The sequence below is a fragment of the Chiloscyllium plagiosum genome, unplaced genomic scaffold (assembly GCF_037043375.1).
Source record: "Chiloscyllium plagiosum isolate Xiang-an unplaced genomic scaffold, Cpla_swu_hap1 HiC_scaffold_1, whole genome shotgun sequence".
NCBI lineage: Eukaryota > Metazoa > Chordata > Chondrichthyes > Orectolobiformes > Hemiscylliidae > Chiloscyllium > Chiloscyllium plagiosum.
The window spans coordinates 70800104-70826211 of record NW_028270139.1 but is presented as its reverse complement, the minus strand read 5'-3'; the positions used below and the strand labels follow the sequence as shown (position 1 = coordinate 70826211).

The 26108-nt window shown below is 45.1% G+C and overlaps 1 long non-coding RNA gene across 1 annotated transcript in view; it reads right to left on the bottom strand.

Annotated features, from left to right (window-relative positions):
- The window catches only part of LOC148152140 (uncharacterized), an 87010-nt gene extending 68554 nt beyond the window's left edge, over positions 1-18456 (bottom strand). The window contains exon 1 of the long non-coding RNA XR_015758161.1: positions 18359-18456. This is a non-coding gene — a long non-coding RNA (uncharacterized LOC148152140). The remainder of the gene's footprint in view (positions 1-18358) is intronic.
- Positions 18457-26108: the final 7652 nt, after the last annotated feature.

Below are 26108 nucleotides of genomic sequence, written 5' to 3'. Positions count from 1 at the left end.
AAACACCCCCTGGTACAGTACCCAAAAACACACCCCTGGTACTGTGCTCAAAAACACGCCATGGTACAATCCCCAAAAATACACTCCTGGAACAGTGCCCAAAAACACTCCCCTGGTACAGTGCTCAAAAACATCCCCCCGGTACAGTGCCCAAAAACACATCCCTGGTACAGTGCTCAAAAACACACCCTGGTACAGTGCCCAAAAACACACCCTGGTACAGTGCTCAAAAACACTCCCTGGTACAGTACCCAAAAACACAACCCTGGTTCAGTGCTCAAAAACACCCTGGTACAGTCCCCCAAAACACCCCCCAGTACAGTAACCAAAAACACACCCCTGGTACAGTCCCCAAAAACACATCCCTGCTACAGTGCCCCAAAACACACCCCTGGTACAGTGCTCAAAAACACACCCCTGGTACAGTGCTCAAAAACACCCACCCGGTTCAGTACCCAAGAACACCCCCCCTCCCCCCCCCCCCCCCCCCCCCACCCAGTACAAGTGCCCCAAAACACACCACTGGTACAGTACCCAAAAACACACCCCTGGTTCTGTGCTCAAAAACACGCCATGGTACAATCCACAAAAACACACTCCTGGAACAGTGCCCAAAAACACTCCCTCGGTACTGTGCCCAAAAACACATCCCTGCCACAGTGCTCAAAAACACACCCTGGTACAGTCTCCAAAAACACAACCCTGGTTCAGTGCTCAAAAACACCCTGGTACAGTCCCCCAAAACACCCCCCAGTACAGTACCCAAAAACACTCCCTGGTGCAGTCCCCAAAACACCCCCAGTTCAGTACCCAAAAACACACCCCTGGTACAGTCCCCAAAAACACATCCCTGGTACAGTGCCCAAAAACACACCCCTGGTACAGTGCTCAAAAACACACCTCTGGTACAGTGCTCAAAAACACCCCCCGGTTCAGTACCCAAGAACCCCCCCCCCCTCCCCCCCAGTACAAGTGCCCCAAAACACACCCCTGGTACAGTCCCCAAAAACTGTGGGCGGCACGGTGGCACAGTGGTTAGCACTGTTGCCTCACAGCGCCAGAGACCCGGGTTCAATTCCCGCCTCAGGCGACTGACTGTGTGGAGTTTGCACGTTCTCCCCGTGTCTGCGTGGGTTTCCTCCGGGTGCTCCGGTTTCCTCCCACAGTCCAAAGATGTGCAGGGTCAGGTGAATTGGCCATTTTAAATTGCCCGTAGTGTTAGAATAGGGGTAAATGTAGGGGTATGGGTGGGTTTCGCTTCGGTGGGCCGGTGTGGACTTGTTGGGCCGAAGGGCCTGTTTCCACACTGTAATCTAATCTAATCTAATCTAATCTAAAAAAAAAACACATCCCTGGTACAGTGCCCAAAAACACATCCCTGGTACAGTGCCCAAAAACACACCCATGGTACAGTACCCAAAAACACACCCCTGGTACTGTGCTCAAAAACACGCCATGGTACAATCCCCAAAAACACACTCCTGGAACAGTGCCCAAAAACACTCCCCTGGTACAGTGCCCAAAAACACATCCCTGGTACAGTGCTCAAAAACACCCCCCGTTACAGTACTCAAAAACACACCCATGGTACAGTGCTCAAAAACACACCCCTGGTACAGTGCTCAAAAACACACCCCTGGTACAGTCTCCAAAAACACATTTCTGGTACAGTGCTCAAAAACACACCCTGGTTACAGTGCCCAAAAACACACCCCTGGTGCAGTCCCCAAAACACCCCCAGTACAGTACCCAAAAACACACCCCTGGTACAGTCCCCAAAAACACATCCCTGGTACAGTGCCCAAAAACACACCCCTGGTACAGTACCCAAAAACACATCCCTGGTACTGTGCTCAAAAACACGCCATGGTACAATCCCCCAAAACACACTCCTGGAACAGTCCCCAAAAACACTCCCCTGGTACAGTGCTCAAAAACATCCCCCCGGTACAGTGCCCAAAAACACATCCCTGGTACAGTGCTCAAAAACACCCCCCGGTTCAGTACCCAAGAACCCCAGCAACCCCCCCCCCCCCCCAGTACAAGTGCCCAAAAACACATCCCTGGTACAGTACCCAAAAACATCCCCCCGGTACAGTACCCAAAAACACCCCCTGGTACAGTACCCAAAAACACACCCCTGGTACTGTGCTCAAAAACACGCCATGGTACAATCCCTAAAAAACACACTCCTGGAACAGTGCCCAAAAACACTCCACTGGTACAGTGCTCAAAAACACACTCTGGTACAGTCTCCAAAAACACAACCCTGGTTCAGTGCTCAAAAACACCCTGGTACAGTCCCCTAAAACACCCCCCAGTACAGTACCCAAAAACACTCCCTGGTGCAGTCCCCAAAACACCCCCAGTACAGTACCCAAAAACACACCCCTGGTACAGTCCCCAAAAACACATCCCTGGTACAGTGCCCAAAAACACACCCCTGGTACAGTCCCCAAAAACACATCTCTGGTACAAGTGCCCCAAAACACACCCCTGGTACAGTGCCCAAAAACACATCCCTGGTACAGTGCCCAAAAACACACCCCTGGTACAGTGCCCAAAAACACACCCCTGGTACAGTACCCAAAAACACACCACTGGTACTGTGCTCAAAAACACACTCCTGGAACAGTGCCCAAAAACACTGCCCTGGTACAGTGCTCAAAAAACACCCCCCGGTTCAGTACCCAAGAACCCCCCCCCCCCCCCCAGTACAAGTGCCCAAAAACACACCCCTGGTACAGTACCCAAAAACACACCCCTGGTACTGTGCTCAAAAACACGCCATGGTACAATCCCCAAAAACACACTCCTGGAACAGTGCCCAAAAACACCCCCCTGGTACAGTGCTCAAAAACATCCCCCCGATACAGTGCCCAAAAACACATCCCTGGTACAGTGCTCAAAAACACCCTGGTACAGTGCCCAAATACACACCCTGGTACAGTGCTCAAAAACACACCCTGGTACAGTACCCAAAAACACACCCCTGGTACAGTGCTCAAAAACACACCCTGGTACAGTGCCCAAAAACACACCCTGGTACAGTGCTCAAAAACACACCCTGGTACAGTGCCCAAAAACACACCCCTGGTACAGTGCTCAAAATCACCCCCCGGTACAGTGCCCAAAATCACATCCCTAGTACAGTGCTCAAAAACACATCCTGGTACAGTGCCCAAAAACACACCTGTGGTACATTGCTCAAAATCACACCCCTGGTACAGTCTCCAAAAACACAACCCTGGTTCAGTGCTCAAAAACACCCTGGTACAGTCCCCCAAAACACCCCCCAGTACAGTACCCAAAACACTCCCTGGTGCAGTCCCCAAAACACCCCCAATACAGTACCCCAAAACACACCCCTGGTACAGTCCCCTAAAACACCCCCCAGTACAGTCCCCAAAAACACATCCCTGGTACAGTGCCCAAAAACACACCCTGGTACAGTGCTCAAAAACACACCCTGGTACAGTGCCCAAAAACACACCCCTGGTACAGTGCTCAAAATCACCCCCCGGTACAGTGCCCAAAATCACATCCCTAGTACAGTGCTCAAAAACACATCCTGGTACACTGCCCAAAAACACACCTGTGGTACATTGCTCAAAATCACACCCCTGGTACAGTCTCCAAAAACACAACCCTGGTTCAGTGCTCAAAAACACCCTGGTACAGTCCCCCAAAACACCCCCCAGTACAGTACCCAAAACACTCCCTGGTGCAGTCCCCAAAACACCCCCAATACAGTACCCCAAAACACACCCCTGGTACAGTCCCCTAAAACACCCCCAAGTACAGTCCCCAAAAACACATCCCTGGTACAGTGCCCAAAAACACACCACTGGTACAGTGCTCAAAAACACACCCCTGGTACAGTACCCAAAAACACACCCCTGGTACAGTCCCCAAAAACACATCCCTGGTACAGTGCCCAAAAACACACCCCTGGTACAGTACCCAAAACACCCCCAGTACAGTACCCAAAAACACACCCCTGGTACAGTCCCCAAAAACACATCCCTGGTACAGTGCCCAAAAACACACCCCTGGTACAGTACCCAAAAACACATCCCTGGTACTGTGCTCAAAAACACGCCATGGTACAATCCCCCAAAACACACTCCTGGAACAGTCCCCAAAAACACACCCCTGGTACAGTGCTCAAAAACACCCCCCGGTTCAGTACCCAAGAACCCCAGCAACCCCCCCCCCACCCCCCCCCCCCAGTACAAGTGCCCAAAAACACATCCCTGGTACAGTACCCAAAAACATCCCCCCGGTACAGTACCCAAAAACACCCCCTGGTACAGTACCCAAAAACACACCCCTGGTACTGTGCTCAAAAACACGCCATGGTACAATCCCTAAAAAACACACTCCTGGAACAGTGCCCAAAAACACTCCACTGGTACAGTGCTCAAAAACACACTCTGGTACAGTCTCCAAAAACACAACCCTGGTTCAGTGCTCAAAAACACCCTGGTACAGTCCCCTAAAACACCCCCCAGTACAGTACCCAAAAACACTCCCTGGTGCAGTCCCCAAAACACCCCCAGTACAGTACCCAAAAACACACCCCTGGTACAGTCCCCAAAATCACATCCCTGGTACAGTGCCCAAAAACACACCCCTGGTACAGTCCCCAAAAACACATCCCTGGTACAAGTGCCCCAAAACACACCCCTGGTACAGTGCCCAAAAACACATCCCTGGTACAGTGCCCAAAAACACACCCCTGGTACAGTGCCCAAAAACACACCCCTGGTACAGTACCCAAAAACACACCACTGGTACTGTGCTCAAAAACACACTCCTGGAACAGTGCCCAAAAACACTGCCCTGGTACAGTGCTCAAAAAACACCCCCCAGTTCAGTACCCAAGAACCCCCCCCCCCCCCCCCCCCCCAGTACAAGTGCCCAAAAACACACCCCTGGTACAGTACCCAAAAACACACCCCTGGTACTGTGCTCAAAAACACGCCATGGTACAATCCCCAAAAACACACTCCTGGAACAGTGCCCAAAAACACCCCCCTGGTACAGTGCTCAAAAACATCCCCCCGGTACAGTGCCCAAAAACACATCCCTGGTACAGTGCTCAAAAACACCCTGGTACCGTGCCCAAATACACACCCTGGTACAGTGCTCAAAAACACACCCTGGTACAGTACCCAAAAACACACCCCTGGTACAGTGCTCAAAAACACACCCTGGTACAGTGCCCAAAAACACACCCCTGGTACAGTGCTCAAAAACACACCCTGGTACAGTGCCCAAAAACACACCCCTGGTACAGTGCTCAAAATCACCCCCCGGTACAGTGCCCAAAATCACATCCCTAGTACAGTGCTCAAAAACACATCCTGGTACACTGCCCAAAAACACACCTGTGGTACATTGCTCAAAATCACACCCCTGGTACAGTCTCCAAAAACACAACCCTGGTTCAGTGCTCAAAAACACCCTGGTACAGTCCCCCAAAACACCCCCCAGTACAGTACCCAAAACACTCCCTGGTGCAGTCCCCAAAACACCCCCAGTACAGTACCCCAAAACACACCCCTGGTACAGTCCCCTAAAACACCCCCCAGTACAGTCCCCAAAAACACATCCCTGGTACAGTGCCCAAAAACACACCCCTGGTACAGTGCTCAAAAACACACCCCTGGTACAGTGCTCAAAAACACCCCCCGGTTCAGTACCCAAGAACCCCTCCCCCCACCCCCCCCAGTACAAGTGCCCCAAAACACACCCCTGGTACAGTCCCCAAAAACACATCCCTGGTACAGTGCCCAAAAACACACCCCTGGTACAGTGCCCAAAAACACATCCCTGGTACAGTGCCCAAAAACACACCCCTGGTACAGTACCCAAAAACACACCCAAGGCACAGTGCTCAAAAACACACCCCTGGTACAGTGCTCAAAAACACACCCCTGGTACTGTCTCCAAAAACACATCCCTGGTACAGTGCTCAAAAACACCCCGCGTTACAGTGCCCAAAAACACACCCCTGGTACAGTCCCCCAAAACACATTCCTGGATCAGTGCCCAAAAACACTCCCCTGGTACAGTGCTCAAAAACAGCCCACTGGTACAGTGCCCAAAAACACATCCCTGGTACAGTGCTCAAAAACACACCCTGGTTACAGTGCCCAAAAACACACCCCTGATACAGTGCTCAAAAACACCCCCCGTTACAGTACCCAAAAACACACCCCTGGTACAGTGCTCAAAAACACACCCTGGTACAGTGCCCAAAAACACACCCCTGGTACAGTGCTCAAAATCACCCCCGGTACAGTGCCCAAAATCACATCCCTAGTACAGTGCTCAAAAACACACCCTGGTACAGTGCCCAAAAACACACCCCTGGTACAGTGCTCAAAAACACACCCCTGGTACAGTCTCCAAAAACACAACTCTGGTTCAGTGCTCAAAAACACCCTGGTACAGTCCCCAAAAACACACCCCAGGTACAGTCCCCCAAAACACCCCCCAGTACAGTACCCAAAAACACTCCCTGGTGCAGTCCCCAAAACACCCCCAGTGCAGTACCCAAAAACACACCCCTGGTACAGTCCCCAAAAACACATCCCTGGTACAGTGCCCAAAAACACACCCCTGGTACAGTGCCCAAAAACACACCCCTGGTACAGTGCTCAAAAACACCCCCCGGTTCAGTACCCAAGAACCCCCCCCAGTACAAGTGCCCAAAAACACACCCCTGGTACAGTACCCAAAAACACACCCCTGGTACTGTGCTCAAAAACACGCCATGGTACAATCCCCAAAAACACACTCCTGGAAATGTGCCCAAAAACATACCCCTGGTACAGTGCTCAAAAACACACCCCGGTACAGTGCTCAAAAACACCTCCCGTTACAGTACCCAAAAACACACCCCTGGTACAGTGCTCAAAAACACACCCCTGGTACAGTGCTCAAAAACACACCCTGGTACAGTGCCCAAAAACACACCCTGGTACAGTGCTCAATCACCCCCCAGTACAGTGCCCAAAAACACACCCCTGTTACAGTGCCCAAAACACTTCTTATAGCAGAATCCCTGTACCTAACATCAATTTAGTTTAAATCACTTGTAACTTCAACTTTTAAGCTGGAACTGAAGACAGCTTCTTCCTGCAGCAAACATACGCCTGAGAGGGCAACTGGGAGAACCTTCTCTTGGGCCTGCTCCTGGGCCCAGGTCATGGAGGAGGTCATGGTTCCTTACTGCTGCCTCTCTTCTGCAACTCTATTTGTGCTGGGGTGCTCTTGGAAAGTGTCACAAAAGCTAGTCTTTTTTTTTCTAAAGGCTGTTCCTTGTCTCAAGGAGACTCAGTCCTTGATTTTTTTTCAGTGGGTAATAAACCAGGCCAGCTCTGATCAGTCTAGTTAAGTACACAGATGAAAAGGATTTTGAGAGGCCTTTTGTTTATATGTAAACAGATGAGACTTCAGGTCAAAGTGGTCATGTTTTAGCAGTGACCTGTATAATGAAAGGGGAATGGTCGGCTCTCTAGCTGAGCTGAACTGAACAGTTTTAGTCCAGTCTGGAAATGGTTGGATGTTCAACAGGGAGCGGTGTGGAAACTCTCTCGCTCTTTCTGCCCTTCAACTTCAACCTGCAAATATGTGATCCATTCTTCTGGTTTTTAAAGGGAGTTTGCTTATTGGGACTGTTCTGTATATTGGGAACAGCATAATTAAGTCCAGTTGGATAGACCGAGTTCTGTAAGGGTTCTTTATTCAGTTCTTCGTGTTTCATTGTGTAATTTTGTGAATAAATTTTTGTCTGTTTTAAAATTTAGTAGTCAACCTAGTAACTTAATCCGGGTAATTTTCCCTGTACACTTACTAAAACAAATTGCAAAGTTATGGTCTGGGGCTGCCTGCTTAAGAATGTTTTGAGTGGTCTGGCTTAGTCCATAACAAAAGGGAGCATACAATGTCCACCAGCAGCACCCTCGAAGCATTCAACTAGAGATGGGCACTGCCATTATTTCCTCCTCCAGGACCATTTTCCATTAGTCCTTGCTCTTTTCCTGTGACCCAGTTGCTTTATTCTTATATTTGTTGCAGTGTCTCTAGCACATAGTACTTGTTAATTGTCACTTTTTCGGTATTTGAATTAGTTAATATGGTGGTGGGTTTCTCAAAAGAAATAAAACGATCTGAGTTTTTTCACATCGCATTATCCACACCCAGATGGCCTTCAGACAGAGGTGGTTGCCACAGGGGCTGGAATCTATTGTCTCCCGTTCTAACTTCATTTTCATTCAGTCCATTCCCTCTCTTCCAACTGTTTTTTTATTTATTTTAGTTGTACTGATTCTGGTAAGCAATACTTGCTCATTGTTGTTTGTGTTGCTTTGTTAATTTTAGTGATTTTCGTGGTGGGTTTTTGAAAAGAAATGAAAGAAATGCACTGAATACTTAGAAATGCTTAGAAAGTGACATGGGGAGAATAGCTTGTACCTATTCCTGTGTCACTGGTTCTGGTCTGGTCTGGGTTCAAATCCCATGTGCTTCTGAGGTGACACATATAAACAGGTTAATTCAAAAAATGTTTAGAATAGCTAAGTTCTTGAAACCTTTAGAGATAGGTGGGCACCAAGGAGACTCGGTTACATTACTTCCAACTCCACCCCACTCCCCATTCCCTCTACCACCAAACAACTCCATTTTGATTTAATTCCCTTGTCTCCTGCCATTTTAATTTTTTTTTGTCACTTATTGTATTGCCCTTGGTGGGCAGTTTTAGTTAGTTGCTAAAATTAAATCAGATGCATTAATAATTTTGTGCTGGGTGTCCAAAATAAGGAAAAAAATTAGAACTGGCTTCTTAAAAGGTGCAGTGAAGCATTCTGCAATAGCTGAGCGTTAAGGGGGAGGCGGTGCAATATTTCCCCTTGAATAAAATTTTGATTTAGTTCTGTTACTTTTATTTCAAAAAAGGAGCTGGTTTCTTCCCTGGTGTGCTATTTCTTTCTAAAAAAAAACAACACAAAAAAGCTAGGTTTCTGGTTATCTGGGTGTCTTTAGAGAGAGATAGTAAATGCAGGGCGTGAAATCCATTATCTCCCATTACTACACCACTTCAAATCCCCTTCCTTCTGCACCTACTTTTCCTTCATTTCTTAGTGTTGCACTGCCCCTGGTGGACAGTGCTTGTAACTTAAAAGCAAAATACAATGGTGCTGAAAATCTGGAGCCAACACAGAAAATGTTGGAGAATCTCAACAGGTCTGGCAGCATTTGTGGAGAGAGAAAAAGAGTTGAAAATTCAAATCTGACTTGACTTTTCTTTTAGTTCTGGGTGTTGTGGTAGTGTCCTTCTGTCTGTGCCAGGAGGCCTGGGTTCAAGTTCCACCTGCTCCAAAGGTGGTTTGTGACTTATTTGGCAGTTGATTTTCTTAAAAATAAAGATTTTTCCCCTCCCTTGAATCTTAGCACCTATATTTTTTGTTATTATGTACATAATGGACAGTGTTATATTTATTTGTTGTTTAAGCAGTTAATTAGACTATATGGGGAGAATAATGAAATGAAGAGCTGAGTTCTTTTTCCTCCCCCTCCCCTTCCTCCCAGCCATCTTCCTCTTCCTGTGAGTGAGGTTGAATTCCCCACAATGCCTCTCTGGTCCGGGTTAAGGGACTGCCACTGTACCACAAGAGGGTGCCCTCCCCCCCCCCCCCCCAAACTCCAAAGTTCTTTCTTTGTTTGTGCCAAAAGATGCTTTAGGAGCTGAGTTCTTTCTTTTTTTTATCCAAGGTGACATTGTCCCTGTCATTTGGTTAATTGAGTCATTTCTTGAAGTGAAGGTAAAATGAAAAGACCTAGGTTCTTAGAAAGCCATAGAGTTGTACAGCTTAGAAATAGCCCCTCTGTCCCCATCCTGGGAGTGTTTGATGGAGACAGTGTAGATAGAGCTTTACTTCCATGTTAAAGAGTAGAAACAGGACCTTTTGGCCCACCATATCTATGCTGACCAACATAAACTGCACTAAGCTCATCTATCTGCACTAGGCATTGTAAGTACCCATCCTGATGCTTCTTAAATGTTGCGGGACTGTTTGACTCCACCAACTTTTCAGGCAGCACTTTCCATATTCCTACCACTCTCTGGTGAAAAACACATTTCTCAGATCTCCTCTACAACAATTCCTATGCACCTTAAACTTGTGCTGTCTGGCTTTAGATATGTCTGCCATGGAGAAAAAGATTCTCACAATCTACCGTCTTACGATGTTGGATACCTCAGTCAGATCCCCCCTCAGCTTCCTCTTCTCCAAGGAAACCAAACACAGCCTATCCTGTTTCTTCTCCTAACAGAATTTTTTTGATCCCAGACAACATTGTGGTGAATCTCCTTTCTACCCTCTCCAGTGTAATCACTTCCTTTCAATAGTGCGGCAATCAGAACTGGACACAATATTCCATTTGTGCCCTAACCAATATTTTATAAAGTTATAACTACACTTCCTTGCTGTTATATTCTACGCCACAGCTAATGAAGGCAAGCATCCAATATGCCTTATTCACTGCCCTGTCTACCTGTGAGGACACCTTCAGGGATCTATGAACTTGTATACCAAGGTCCTTTTAATCTGACCTACCATCATTGAGAATATCCTTCCCTTATTAGACCTCCCAAAATGCATTACCGCACACTTAATTAGGTTAAATCCATTTGCATTTGCAACCTCAGACCATCCTCATCATTAGCAACAACACCACCTATTTTGTGTCATATGCAAACCTATAAATTATACCTTCTACATTCACATCCAAGTCATTGTAACAAACAGCAAGGGTCCCAGCACTGATCCCGGTGGTATACCACTGGTCACAGGATTCCAATTACAAAAGCATTCCTTAACCATCACCCTTTGCATCATTTTTGTAAGCCTTTTGTAATTTTGGATCCAGTTACCGACTTGATTTGGATCCCATCGGCTCTTCTCTTTTGGAGCAACCCTCCGTGTGGGACCTTGTCAACGATCTTCCTGAGGTTCATCAACGGTACAACACTCATCAATATTTTTAATGATCATTTAAAAAAAAACTCAACTAAATTATTCAGATGGATCGCCCTATGATAAATCTTTTGACTATGCCTGACCAATCTCTGCCTTTCCAAGTGTTGATTAATCCTGTCGCTCAGAAGTTTTTCCAATAATTTCCCAACCACTGACATCAGAGTAGCTGGTCTCTAATTTCCAGGTTTATCCTACTGTCCTTTTTGAACAAAGGAACGACATTGCAACCATCAGAATATTGAATATCTCCTCCAGGACCCACATAATTTTCTCCTTTGCCTCCAGTAGCAGCCTGGGATATATCTCATCAGGCCCTGGGGTTTCATGCATCTTTATGCCCATTAAACTGCCATCATATCTCCTCCTGGTTAATCTTAACATGGTCTAGAACCTCAACATCCCAATAAAATCCCAACTACAATATTTCTTTCCTCATATAGTCATAGAGGTGTACAGCACAAAAACCGACATTTCAGTCCAACTTGTGTATGCCGACCAGATATTCTAAAATAATCTAGTCCCATTTGCGAGCATTTGGCCCATATCCCTCTGAAACTTTCCTATACATATACCCATCCAGATGCCTTTTCAATGTTGTAATTGTACCAGCCTCCACCTCTGGCAGCTCATTCCATACACTCATCACCCTCTGCGTGAAAAGGTTTCCCCTTAGGTACCTTTTATATCTTTCCCCTCTCATCCTAAACCTATGCCCTCTAGTTCCAGACTCCCCCCAACCTAGGCAAAAGACCTTATTTATTCACCCTATCCATGCCCCGCATGATTTTATAAACCTTTATAAGGTCACCCCTCAGCCTCCGATGCTTCACGGAAAACAACCCCAGCCTATTCACCCTCTCCCTATAGCTCAAATCCTCCAACCCTGGCAATGTCCTTGTAAATCTTTTCTGAACCCTTTCAAGTTTCACAACATCCTTCCTACAGTAGGGAGACTGGAATTGTACACAATATGCCAAAAGTAGCCTAACCAATGTCCAGTACAGCTGCAACATGACCTCCCAACTCCTATACTCAATGCTCTGACAATAAAGGAAAGCATACCAAATGCCTTCTTCACTATCCTATCTCTCTGCAATTCGACTTTCAAGGAGCTATGAACCTGCACTCCAAGGTCTCTTTGTTCAGCAACACTCCCCAGAACCTTCTCATTAAGTGCATAAGTCCTGTCCTGATTTGCCTTTCCAAAATGGAGCACATCACACCTCCGATGTGAATACAGACTAGAAACATTCATTTAGGATTTCACCTGCATCCACTGGCTCCATGCATACTTTAACCCTTTGGTTTCTAATAGGCTGCCACGTTTTCCTTGTTAATCCTCTTACTCCTAACATACTTGGAGTTTCATGTCACCTCTTTTCACTCCTAATTTCTTTCCTAAGCAAACCCCTACATTCTGTATACTTCTGAAGGGTGCTGCCTGTTTTAATGCACTATATTTGACATATGCTTTCTTCTTTTTCTTTATCAAACTCTTGCTATCTCTTGATACCCAGGTTCCCTGGCCTTGCTGCTCTTGCCCTTCACTCTTAGAGGAAAAGACTGGCCCTGAATTCTCATGGTACGACTTCTAAAATAAATTCTCACTTCCCAAAATTAGACATACCTGTAAGCAACTGCTCCCAGTCTGTTTGACTGACCCTGTCGAATGAAATTGAAATTGACCTTTTCACTCCAATTTAGACACTTAACCTCTGCACTATCCTTATCCAATTCCATAATGACTTCGAAACATAGTGTCATTGTCCCCAAAATGCTCGTTTGCTGAAATTTCAGCCACCAGACTGGCTTCATTCCCCACAATAAGGCCTGGCACTGCCCCATCTCTAGTAGGACTCTCTATGTACTGACACAAAAGCTCTGCTGGATATACTTTAAAAATTCCATCCTGTCTTAATGCTTTCACATGAAGGTGATTCTGGTTAATGTTAGCAAAGTTGAAATTCCCTCCAACAATAACCTTTTTCACCTCACACTTCTCTATCTCCCTCAGACTGTTGGAAAGCCTGCCGTATACTCCCAACAATGTAATCACACCTTTTTTATTTCTTAGCTCTACCCAGATGCCTTATTTGACAGTCCTTCTAAAGTATCCTCATTACTGCAGTGATGGTTTCCTTGATCAATAATGCAATACCGATCTCTCTTACATTCCCCAACCCCATCCCATCTGGACTTTCTGAACCCTGGAATGTTGAGCTGCCCTTCCTTAAAACATTGCAATAGTATCATAGTCCCATATGCTGATCAATGCTCTAAGTTCATCTGCCTGGCCCTTGAAGCTCCTTGAATTAAATAGAGATGTCAGGGCCTCCCATGTGCCTTATCATGCCCATATCTTCACTGTCAAGTGAATCCTCCCAGCATTTCTTGTATAACTGATTGGACAACACTCCTGACTTTGCATCTGTTCTGCACCTATCTGCATTATGTAGAAATTTACCCACTTTGCATCGGGAAATGGGGGTGGAGGGTGTTGCAACAAACTTCTGATGAAAGTATAGTCCTAAATGTGGCTTGACTTATATTAAATGTTCATTTTGGTGTCATAAAAATTGGGTTGTCTCATATCCCAGATTTTCTTATACACAACAATTTATGAAAATTATTTATTGGTGAAACTCGTAGATTTATCTGACAATAAAACTTCCATAAAAACAACGTAAAGATCACCATTGATCAAAACCAGGGGTAATAAATATTTATTAAGTTTGAACTATCTGGAATCTGTATTCTTTTTGGTTATTATGCACAGCATCAGTTATATTTGTTCAGACTTCTTCTGTTGCTTTACACGAAACAATGTCAAAAACTTAATCTAAAAGGATGCCTATCTTAGAAATAATTAAAAATCACACAACACCAGTTATAGTCCAACAGATTTACTTGGAAACACAAGCTTTTAGAGCACTGCACCTTCATCAGGTAGCTAGTGGGGCAGGATCATAGGACACAGAATTTATAGTAAAAGATCAATCTGAAGATCAAACTGAAGCAATGCGTGGAACAAATCTCTAGATTGCTGTTAAGTCTTTAATCACTTAGAATGGTGTTGAAGGCTTTGATTCATTAATATATAAATTCCTGAACTTCTTTCAAGTCACATTCCCGAGATTACTTAAGGTTTCAATAAAAAGTGATATCTCAGCTCAGACAATGCATTGAAGTTGTAAGGTTAGTTGTAAAGTTGTAAAGTTGTAATCTGTATTTTAATCTTGAGTCAGACTGGTTCTATTTCCAAAGTAGAAATTTATAAAATGTCACATGGACTGACTGTCTGTAGATTATGTGTGCTTTTTGAACAAAATAAAATGTATCTGCAAATACCAATCCGAAAATGCAAATTCACCCCATATGTGTATGCGCGCATGGGTGATAGAGAGAGAGAGAGTGACAGAGTGTGTGTGTTTGTGCTTCACAGAGTGTGTGCATGGGTGTGATGGAGTATATGCCTGTGAGAGGGTGTGCACTTGAGTGTGAGTGTAGGTGTGTATGTGTATCTGAGAGACAGCGTCTAGATGCGAGAGGGTCTGTGTGACTGTGATTGTGTGTAAGAGTGTGTGTGTGTGTATGTGCACTTGCATGTGTGAGTGTGTATAGTGTAGTGGGGTCATCTGTAGTGTGACATGAACCCATGATCCAGGTTGAGGCTATCCTCATGGGTTCCTAACTTGGCTATCAGCCTCTGCTCAGTGCCTCTGCATTGTTGTGTATCCTGAAGTCTGCCTTGGAGGACAGTCACCTGAAGATCCAAGGCTGAATGAACCTGACCGCTGAAGTGTTCCTCAACTGGGAGAAAACATCCCTGGCTGGGATTGTTACACAGTGTCCATTCATCCATTGTCATAGCGTCTGCATGGTCTCGCCAATATACCATGCCTGGCAGCATCCTTACCTGCAGCGTATGAGATCGTCAATGTTGGCAGAGCCACATGAGTAGCTGCCATGCACATGTTGGGTGGTGTCCCCACGTGTAATGGTAATATCCATGTCGACACTCTGACATGTTTTACATATAGTTTTAGGAATTCCGTTTTCACTGTAGATAAGCATGAGTGTATGGTTACAAAATAGGTAGACATCTCAAATTAGTGCACTTCAGTCAAGATTGGATAAATTAAAGTTAAAAGTCAATGTTATTTTTATTGTCCAAGATCAGAATTGGAAGTGTGAATCTTGAAAAATGAGAGAACAATTTTTGGACTTGTATTGGAGATCAAAGGCCTATCCTTCATTCAATGAAAGATTTGATTTTCTCATCTGCAAATTACATGAACAAGGAAAAAAGAAAAGGTACTTATGCCTGAAGAGTTGCTTGATAGAGTCAAAAAAGCTGGAGAAATCATTGTGGACACATAAATTATTTATATTGGTTACACAATCAGAATTGTATTGAAGATAAAATAAATAATTTGTATACACTTTTGCTTGAAACCATTCTAAGGCACACCATATTGCCATAGAGATAGATTGTGGGAGGAGAATATTCCTTTAAGTTATCCGTGTGTGTTTGCTGACAGAAATATTGGTTCAGTTTAGAAATAGACAGAGGATATTTGCAGCTTCCATTTCTGAACACATGAATCCGGAGTGGGGCCATTTGGTTTCTTTCTTTTTGTCATTGTAATATGGTGGTAAAATTTAGGTTTATTTATACAAAATGGTGAAACCTGTTTTTGTACATTTTTTGATTGGCAATGCAATACAGCTCAAAGATGGGTGACCGTAAATTGCTGCGGACCATGAACACAGCAGAACTGTGTATTCAACAATCATCTGAAATGTCACTCTTCAGCATATCTCCTAACTATATCATTACCATCAAGACAGGGAAACAACCTTGGTTCAATGAATGGTGCAAGAGGCCATGCTCAAAGCAGTACCAGGCATATCTAAAAATGAGGTGTCAACCTGGTGAAGCTACCAAACAGGACTACTTACATGCCAAGTGGCAGAAACAACTTGTAATTTATTGAGCTAAGCTATGAAATTGTGTTGCTGGAAAAGCGCAGCAGGTCAGGCAGCATCCAAGGAGCATGAGAATCGATATTTCGGGCATGAGGCCTTCTTCAGAAATCATGAGCCCTGAAGAAGGGCTCCTGCCCGAAACATCGATTCTCCTGCTCCTTGGATGCTGCCTGACCTGCTGCGCTTTTCCAGCAACACATTTTCAGCTCTGATCTCCAGCATCTGCAGTCCTCACTTTCTCTTGAGCTAAGCTATCCCATGACCAGTGAACCATAAAAGCTCTGCAGTCCTGCCACATCTGGTCATAAAAAGGTGGATGTACAAACAATCAAATGGAAGAGCAGATTTCACAACAAATCTCCAACATGAATATTTGGAGAGCTCAGCACACCCATGCAAAATTGTAAGCACCTTTATCTCAAAGTGCCAAGTAGATGTTCCATCTTGGCTTCATTTTGAGGTTCCCAGCTTCACTGATGCCAGTCTTTAATCAATTTAATTCATCTATTTAACTTCATGTAATATAAAGAAACAGCTGAAGGCATGGGTCATCACCAAGGGCCTGACAACAGTCTAACAGCAGTATTAAGGACTCATGCTCCAGAACTAGCTGCCCACCATTATTCAAGTTGTGCCAATGCAGTGACAGAATGGATTGCTACCTGTTAATGTGGAAAATTGCTGAGGTATGGCTTGTTCTCAAAAAGAATGAAAATTCAATCTGGTAAATTACAACTCCATCAACAAAGTCATGGAAGGTGACATCAACAGTGCTACAAAGCAACACCTGCATGTCAACACTTTCCAATACACTGTGTTCTGCCAATACCACTCTGTTCCTGACTACATTACAGCCTTAATCCTAACTTTGACCAGAGTTGAACTCACGAGGTGTGAGGGAAAAGTGGCATCGAGGATGCATTTAATCAACAGCATTATAAATAACATTTGAAGTCAGTGGGAAACACAGAAATATTCTCCTCTGGTTGGAATCAAACTGGCACAAAGGAAGATGATTGTGATTGTTGGATGTCAGTCACCTTATTTCCAGGTCATCTCTACAGAAGGTGTAGTCCCAACCATCCTCAGCTGCTCTATCATAAAACAGAGTAAAGATGGTGATGACTGTGTAGTTTTCATTTATATTTATTGGGGAGATGATGGCCTAGTGGCATTATTGCTAGACTTTTAATCTAGAGACCCTAGTAATGTTCTGGGGGCCATCGTGATGGAATTTGAATTTAATAAAAATCTGGAATTAATAATCTAATGATATTTGTGAAACCATTATCAATTGTCAGAAAATGTGAAGCAAAAATAGAAATTGCTGTAAAGCTCAGAAGGTCTGCCAGGACCTGTAGAGAGAAATCAGGGGTAATATATCGGGTTGCGTGACCTTTCCTCAGAACTTTTCGCTCAAAGGGTCACTTGACCTGGAACATTAACTCTGATTTCTTTCCACAGATGCTGCCAGTCCTGCTGAGGTTTTCCAGCAATTTCTATTTTTGTTTCTGATTTACAGAATCCGTAGTTCTTTCAGATTTTAGTCACAAAAACCAATCTGGTTCACAAATGTCCTTCAAGAAAGGAAGCTGCCATCCTTAGCTGATCTAACCTACTCGAGAATCCAGACCCACAGCAATGCAATTGACACTTCACTGCCCTCAGGGCAATTAGGGAAGGGTAGGAAATACTGGCCTGGCCAGTGACACCCACATCCTATGAATGAATTTTTTAAAAAATCATGTCTCTTCAGTTACTGAAACATTCTGTGATCATGTGCAGCAAGACCTAGATAGCTTTCAGGTTGAAGCTTTCTAAGTAACAAAGAATGTTCATGCCACACGAGGTAGCTAGGCAATGACCATGTGCAGCGAAGAGTCCAATCATCATCCCTTGACATTTACCATCTCTTAAATTTCCCCATTATTAACATCCATATGGTTACCTTTGCCTGGAATGATTTCTGGGCCAGCTGTATAGATACAATGACTATATGAACAGGTCAGAGGCTGAGAATTCTATGGTGACTGACTCATTTCCTGACTTCCTAAATCCTACCCAGCTACAAGTTCCCCTCTAACCCATACACTATCCTTCACCATTGCAAGACACAAGACAGGAGTGTAATGAAATACTCACCATGTAGCTGAATGAATGCAGCTCCAACACCATTCAAACTTAACACCATTCTGGACAAAGAGGCCTGCTTGATCAGCTCTCCATCTAACGTCTTAAACATTTTGCCTCCTCCATCATTCATTGACATACAGTAGCAATGGTAAAGAACAGATCCAAGATGCACTGCAGTAACTTACCTTGGCACCATTGATATGATCTCCCAACCCTGAACACTACTGCCTGGGACAGTAGATGTATGTGAGCACCACCATCTTGAAAGCGTGACCTCTCGTTGTTGAATCCTTCACCCTGGGAAAAAATAGGTTAGATTTTAATATATTGGGGAATAATTTAAACTAATCAGTTAAATTCAAACTGCAGTGAAAACAACTGAGGTATGTAGGTAACAGCTAAATGATACATCTTTCAATTTTCCAGGACGTTCTGTGACTGCTAGTCAGTCACATGATAGGTACTTGCCAGCTTTCAGGTTTCACTCTCTTTTAAGATACAGTACATGCCTTCAACTTCATAACAAGTGTCAAGAATACGGCTCAATCTTTTCAGCAACAATGTGATTTGTGAGATGCTCCTTTAAATGTTAAATTTTGTTTTACTAATTTTATGCTTAAGCTTCCTGAGGAAGTCATTTGAATAGGCCATATCAGGGGATCTCTGATATGCTCTGGATCTAATACTTTACCATCAATGATAGCAGGAAAGCTAAAGTTAATCGCAGAAAACTATACAAGCTTTTCAATCTGAAGGCAGGTTAAATGATATGTAGAAAATTCAAGCATGCTTTTGCTTCATTTGTTATCAATAAGCAATCAGTTCTCCATTGGTTTGCTGCAGTAATTCAGTATCCGTGGTCAGCAAGTGTTTCTTCCACCTCTGCTATAATATCGAATATTCTCATAGATGGGAAGCTTGTTGCAGCAGTGACCTCTTTACTTCTGTTTTTTAAAGACCTCTTTTTTCATTTTCTTTTCTAATCGTGGAAGGAAGTGCATGTCACAGAAAGTAATTCAGAATGAAACTGCATACCAAAATCCATTTGATAGTCCTGAAAACAGGAACTTGGATCAGGATGTGCAATTAACTGATACTATTATTTCGCATGTATGCAACTCATAATCTTCATGCTGACTGCTAATTTGTATGATTACTCTGAGCTAGTGGAAAGGCAGAACAGCCCAATGGTATGGTATGCTTCTCTTTCTATGTTCCTATGTTTATACAATATTTCATAGGGGCAAAAATCCTCGTATCATTTAAGTAGTCTTCAGATGTGCTCTTGTGATGCTAAGGCATACAAGGCTTTGGGCCTTGTACTTTCACATGGAATTAGAATAGTTATGTGGCTGTTTTAGAGTGGCATGAATGCAATGGACCAAAGGGTCTTCTTTCAATGCTGCAGATCACTATGACAATAACTCTATGACTGTATGCCAACTTATGCACCTCTGCACACCCATATGTAGGCCCTCTGCCAACTTAGTGCCAATTCATGCTTGACATCTTTGCTCTTCCATCTTCCATGTTATCTCACCCAGTATCTGACATAGGCAGACCTCAATGCTGAGAATAAATAAAGTTTTTAGATGACTAGTGATAAATTCGTTGCTTAAGTCATTCACTTTGAAAATTCCATTCATTTAATTTCCTTAGGCCAACCTCAAAGCCATTATAAGTACTTAGAGGTCTTAATCAAATTGTGACCTGATAAGATCCTATCTATGCGGATGGTTTGTGAACTCCATTTTTTGTTATGAGATACACAGAGTGAAATAGCAAGCACTATTTTTCCAACCACAGAGATATTTTTCACAAAGATTTAGAGAGCTAAAGATGTAAAAGACTTGACAGCTTCACTGTTACATTACACCCTCTGCATAAAAAAAACCTTGCCTCTGATATCTCCTTTAAGCTTTCCATCTTTCAGCATAAACCTATGCCCCCTAGTATTTGATATTTCCACCCTGGGAAAAAGACTCTTGACAATCTATTCTATCCAGGCCTCTCATAATTTTAAAACCTTGTATCACGCCACCCTCAGCCTCTGCTCTAATGAAAACAACCCAATTTTATTCACCCTCTCCTTGTGGCTAATACTCTACAATCCAAGCAAAATCTTGGTAAACCTCTTTTACACTCTTTCCAAAGCTTTCACATCCTTCCTGCAGTGTGGCAACCAGAACTGCACACAATACTCCAGTTAAAGTTCCATACAGCTGCAATGTGACTTGACAACCTTAATACTCAGTGCCCAGACTAATGAAGGTAAGCATGCCAGACACCTTCTTTACCACCTTATCCACTTGAGTTACCACTTTCAGGAAGTTATGGACTTGCACCACAATACCCCTCTGTATATCAATGTTCCTCAGGATCCTACCATTTACTATAACCTTTTCCCTTGCAAAATGTATTGCTTCATATTTCGGAAAGATGTTGTGAAACTTGAAAGGGTTCAGAAATGATTAACAAGGATGTTGCCAGGGTTGGAGGATTTGAGCTATGGGGAGAGGCTGAACAGGCTGGGGTTGTTTTCCCTGGAGTGTCAGAGGCTGAGGGGTGACCTTATAGAGGTTTACAAAATTATGAGGAGCATGGATAGGATAAATAGACAAAGTCTTTTTACTGGGGTGGGGGAGTCCAGAACTAGAGGGCATAGGTTTAGAGTGAGAGGGGAAAGATATAAAAGGGACCTAAGGGGCAACTTTTTCATGCAGAGGATGGTACTTGTATGGAATGAGCTGCCAGAGGAAGTGGTAGAGGCTGGTACAATTGCAACATTTGAAAGGCATTTGTATGGGTATATGAGCAGGAAGGGTTTGGAGGGATATGGGCCGGTGCTGGTAGGGGGGACTAGATTGGGTTGGGATATCTGGTCAGCATGGAAGGGTTGGACCGAAGGGTCTGTTTCCATGCTGTACATCTCTATGACTCAATGACTATATGATTAGTCTTGGACATGTCACTAACGAATGTTGAATCTGACTGAAGGCAGCTTTACTGCTACATGTATACTTGCACCTGAAAACAATAGATATTCAAATTAGAACATTCTTCCATTCCCATCCCACTCCCATTCAAAAACAGCAGAGGCCAGGCTGGAGGTAAGACTTCTGGATTTGTGCCTGTATTGCTACTTAAACCAAAATGGAGAGTCTCTCTGAGTCTGTGCAAAACTTCAAGTGCGAGGATCTATAATTTGCTTCTGATTTGTGTATTAGACAGCACTATCAAGGAGAATTTGAAAGTTTTCATTGCCCCCATTTGCTCAGTAATCTTTCGTACTTTGTGAGGTATAGTTCCAGAAGGCCTTGCTTTATGTAGCTACGTATAAATGCTTACAAGAGAGAGGTTTTGCAGCCAACCAGGTTCTTCTATTTTCTGATTTCAGGAAGAATGTTTGTCACTCTGTTCTGAAATGTTTATGTTCTTTTACCTGTTTATAGGATGTTGGTGTCACTGGCTGGGCCGGTATTTATTGTCTGCCCCCTAACTGCCCAGAGGCCAGTAAGAGTCAAACACATTGTTGTAGGTCACATGCAAAAGGATTAAAGGATATTAGAGAATCAGACGGGTTTTTAAGAAAATCAGCAGAGTTATATTATCCCAGATGTTTGTTGAATTTAAATTTCACCAGTGATTTGAACCTATGTTCTCAGAACATTATATTCTGGATTTCTAGACCAGTGACATTAACAATACGCTACCACCTCCCCTTAAAATGGAAGAACTCAGATCTTTTTATTTAATCCAGCTGTTCAGACAAGTTACGACACATGTCTGGGACAAAGGTAGGGCTTGAATTGAGACATTGTGGCACAGAAGTAGGGTCAGCTGCATCACAACAGTTCCCAGTAGAATAATCATCAGTATTCCATTTTTAGAGTCTTGGAGTCACGCAGCACGAAAACAGATCCTTTGGCCTAAGAGTGCATGCCAAACAGGTTTCCTAAACTGAAATAATCCCATTTGGCTGCATTTGGCCCATAGCCTTCTAAACCTTATCTATCCATATACCTGTCCAAGTGTCTTTGAAATGTTGTAATTATATACCTGCCTGTACTACCACTGGCAGCTCATTCCATATACACACCACCCTCTGTGAAAAAGTTGTCCTTCAGGTCCCTTTTTAAAATCTTTCCCCTCTCATTTTAAACCTATGCCCTCTACTTTTGGACTCCCTACTTTGAGGAAAGGACCTTAGCTATCCACCTTATCTAAGCCCTTCATGATTTCATAAACCTCTACAAAGTCACTCCTTAACTTCCTATGCTCCAGGGAAGAAGTTCTAGTCTATCTAGCCTCTCGTTATAACTCAAACCCTCCAGTCTCAGCATCCTTGTAAATCTTCTTTGCACTCTTTCTACTTTAATAACATCCTTTCCAATGCAGGGCAACTAGAATTGTAGGCAGTCCTCCAAATGTGGCCATACCAACGTCTTGTACAGCTGCAACATGACATCCTAACTCCTGTATTCAATGCTGCGACTGGTGCAGACATGTGTGCCAAACATCTCTTCACCAGCCTGTTAACCTGTGATGCCACTTTCAACAAACTATGTATCTGCACCCCTAGGTCTCGCTGTTTGACAACAATTAATTCTAAGTGTCAACATTTTTGTTTTTTGACTGTTAACTATTGAATTGATTGTGACAGAAGACGTAGCAGGTGGGACACGTTCGGGAAAGTGTCGTATTGCAGCAGTATTTTGTAATTGAGTACTCTGCCAAAAATCTCCCGTGTGGGGACATTATTCATGGGAAACTTGTCTAGAATGCAGACAAGCAGAAAGGAGGAAGAATGTTGCAAACCACAGTTTTTCTTTAAAAGAGAAAGAACATCTGAGCTCTGGGCATTCACCAATGTTAGACTTTGCAGATTTATTTTTAGAAATTGTATGCAATCTGTTCTGATATAACACGACAGTTCCGTTCCCCTGTGTTATAAGAAAGTTGTGTAATAGCAGTACCATTTAAACTGATGGGACTGCAATCGTGTTATAGCCAATACAGGTAAGGTGAGTTCACATTCTACAAATAACGGTCTTAATTCTTCAATCGTGTAAAGCCAATTTGTGTTAAAGAAACATGCATTATATCAGAACTGACTATATATAAAGAAGCAATGTTGTCATTAGAATCAATAACATTTGAATTTGGGTATCATTTTAATATCTTATCAGTTTGAACAAGCAACATTTTTTTATCCCTTCTCAATTCAGACAATATCACTGAGAATGGGCAGTCTGAGCATAACGCCATTAGCCATGCGGCTGATGCAGCTACCACCCCCACGCTGATTGATGATATCACTTCCGCCCCCATCATGGCCACTCCCACAGCCACTTCCGGCCCTCACATCATCGCCGATGCCACACGCTCAGTGACTTCCGCCACCCCTACTGCTGTGTCTGCCATGACTTCCGAACCCACCAGCGCCACTCACCTGCATTCTGCTGACACGCCCCCCATGACCCCACTGTCACTATCCCCACCCCCCCCAGAACCACGAGGGGAACATTACCCCTGCTCATGCCTCCACCCCCATTCCCCCCACCATCATACCCACTCCGGGTACTGGCTCCGACCCCACTCCCAGCTCCACACCCACACCAGATCCCAGCTCCCAGCCCTGCCGAGTTTTCACCATCCCTCCAGACCTCCCACTCACTGGGGACGAACGATCAGTCCTCAGCAAAGGACTCACCTTCATCCCCCTCCGTCCACGCATCAATGAATTTAATACACGCCGTGACATCGAACACTTCTTCCGCCGCCTCCGCCTCCGAGCTTACTTTCACAATCAGGACTCCCGCCCACCTTCCGAGGACCCCTTCACCCACCTCCAACACACTGCATCCACCTGAACACCACGCGCTGGCCTATTACCTGCCCTCGACCTCTTCATTTCCAACTGCCGCCGGGACATTAACCGCCTCAACCTGTCGACCCCCCTCCCCCACTCCAACCTCTCACCCTTACCACGCGCAGCCCTCCAATCCCTCTGCTCTAATCCCAATCTCATCATTAAGCCAGCGGATAAAGGGGGCGCAGTGGTAGTCTGGCGCACTGACCTCGACACCGCTGAAGCCAAATGCCAACTCAAGGACACCTCTTCCTACTGCCCCCTCGACCATGACCCCACCCCCCATCACCAAACCATCATCTCCCAGACCATACAGAACCTCATCACCTCAGGAGATCTCCCACCCACAGCTTCCAACCTCATAGTCCAGGAACCCCGCACTGCCCGGTTCTACCTCCTTCCCAAGATCCACAAGCCTGACCACCCTGGCCGACCAATTGTCTCAGCATGCTCCTGCCCCATTGAACTCATCTCTACCTACCTCGACACTGTCCTAACACCCCCAGTCCAGGAACTCCCCACATACGTTCGAGACACCACCCACGCCCTCCACCCCCTCCAAGACTTCCGTTTCCCTGGCCCCCAACGCCTCATCTACACCATGGATATCCAATCCATCTATACCTCCATCCGCCATGACCAGGGCCTCCAAGCCCTCCATTTTTTCCTCTTCAGACGTCCCCAACAGTACCCTTCCAATGACACTCTCATTCGTTTGGCCGAACTGGTCCTCACCCTTAACAATTTCTCCTTTGAATCCTCCCACTTCCTCCAGACCAAAGGGGTAGCCATGGGCACACGTATGGGCCCCAGCTATGCCTGTCTCTTTGTTGGCTACGTAGAACAGTTGATCTTCCGTAATTACACCGGCACCACTCCCCACCTCTTCCTCCGCTACATTGATGACTGCATTGGCGCCACCTCGTGCTCCCGCGAGGAGGTTGAGCAATTCATCAACTTCACCAACACATTCCACCCTGACCTTAAATTTACCTGGACCATCTCTGACTCCTCCCTCCCCTTCCTGGACCTCTCCATTTCCATTAGTGATGACCGACTTGACACTGACAATTTTTACAAACCCACTGACTCCCACAGCTACCTGGATTACACCTCTTCCCACCCTATCTCTTGCAAAAATGCCATCCCGTATTCCCAATTCCTCCGCCTCCGCCATATCTGCTCCCAGGAGGACCAGTTCCACCATAGAACACACCAGATGGCCTCCTTCTTTAGAGACCGCAATTTCCCTTCCCACGTGGTTAAAGATGCCCTCCAACGCATCTAGTCCACATCCCGCACCTCCGCCCTCAGACCCCACCCCTCCAACCATAACAAGGACAGAACGGCCCTGGTGCTCACCTTCCTCCCTACAAACCTCCACATAAACCAAATCATCCGCCAACATTTCTGCCACCTCCAAAAAGACCCCACCACCAGGGATATATTTCCCTCCCTACCCCTTTCCGCCTTCCGCAAAGACCGTTCCCTCCGTGACTACCTGGTCAGGTCCACGACCCCCTGCGACCCACCCTCCCATCCTGGCACTTTCCCCTGCCACCGCAGGAACTGTAAAACCTGTGCCCACACCTCCTCCCTCACCTCTATCCAAGGCCCTAGAGGAGCCTTCCACATCCATCAAAGTTTTATCTGCACATCCACTAATATCATTTATTGTATCCATTGCTCCCGATGCGGTCTCCTCTACATTGGGGAGACTGGGCGCCTCCTAGCAGAGCGCTTTAGGGAACATCTCCGAGACACCCACACCAATCAACCAAACCACCCCGTGGCCCAACATTTCAACTCCCCCTCCCACTCTGCCGAGGACGTGGAGGTCCTGGGCCTCCTTCACCGCTGCTCCCTTACCACCAGACGCCTGGAGGAAGGACGCCTCATCTTCCGCCTCAGAACATTTCAACCCCAGGGCATCAATGTGGACTTCAACAGCTTCCTCATTTCCCCTTCCCCCACCTCATCCTAGTTTCAAACTTCCAGCTCCGCACTGACCCCTTGACTTGTCCGGACTTGTCCGACCTGCCTAGCTCCTTTTCCACCTATCC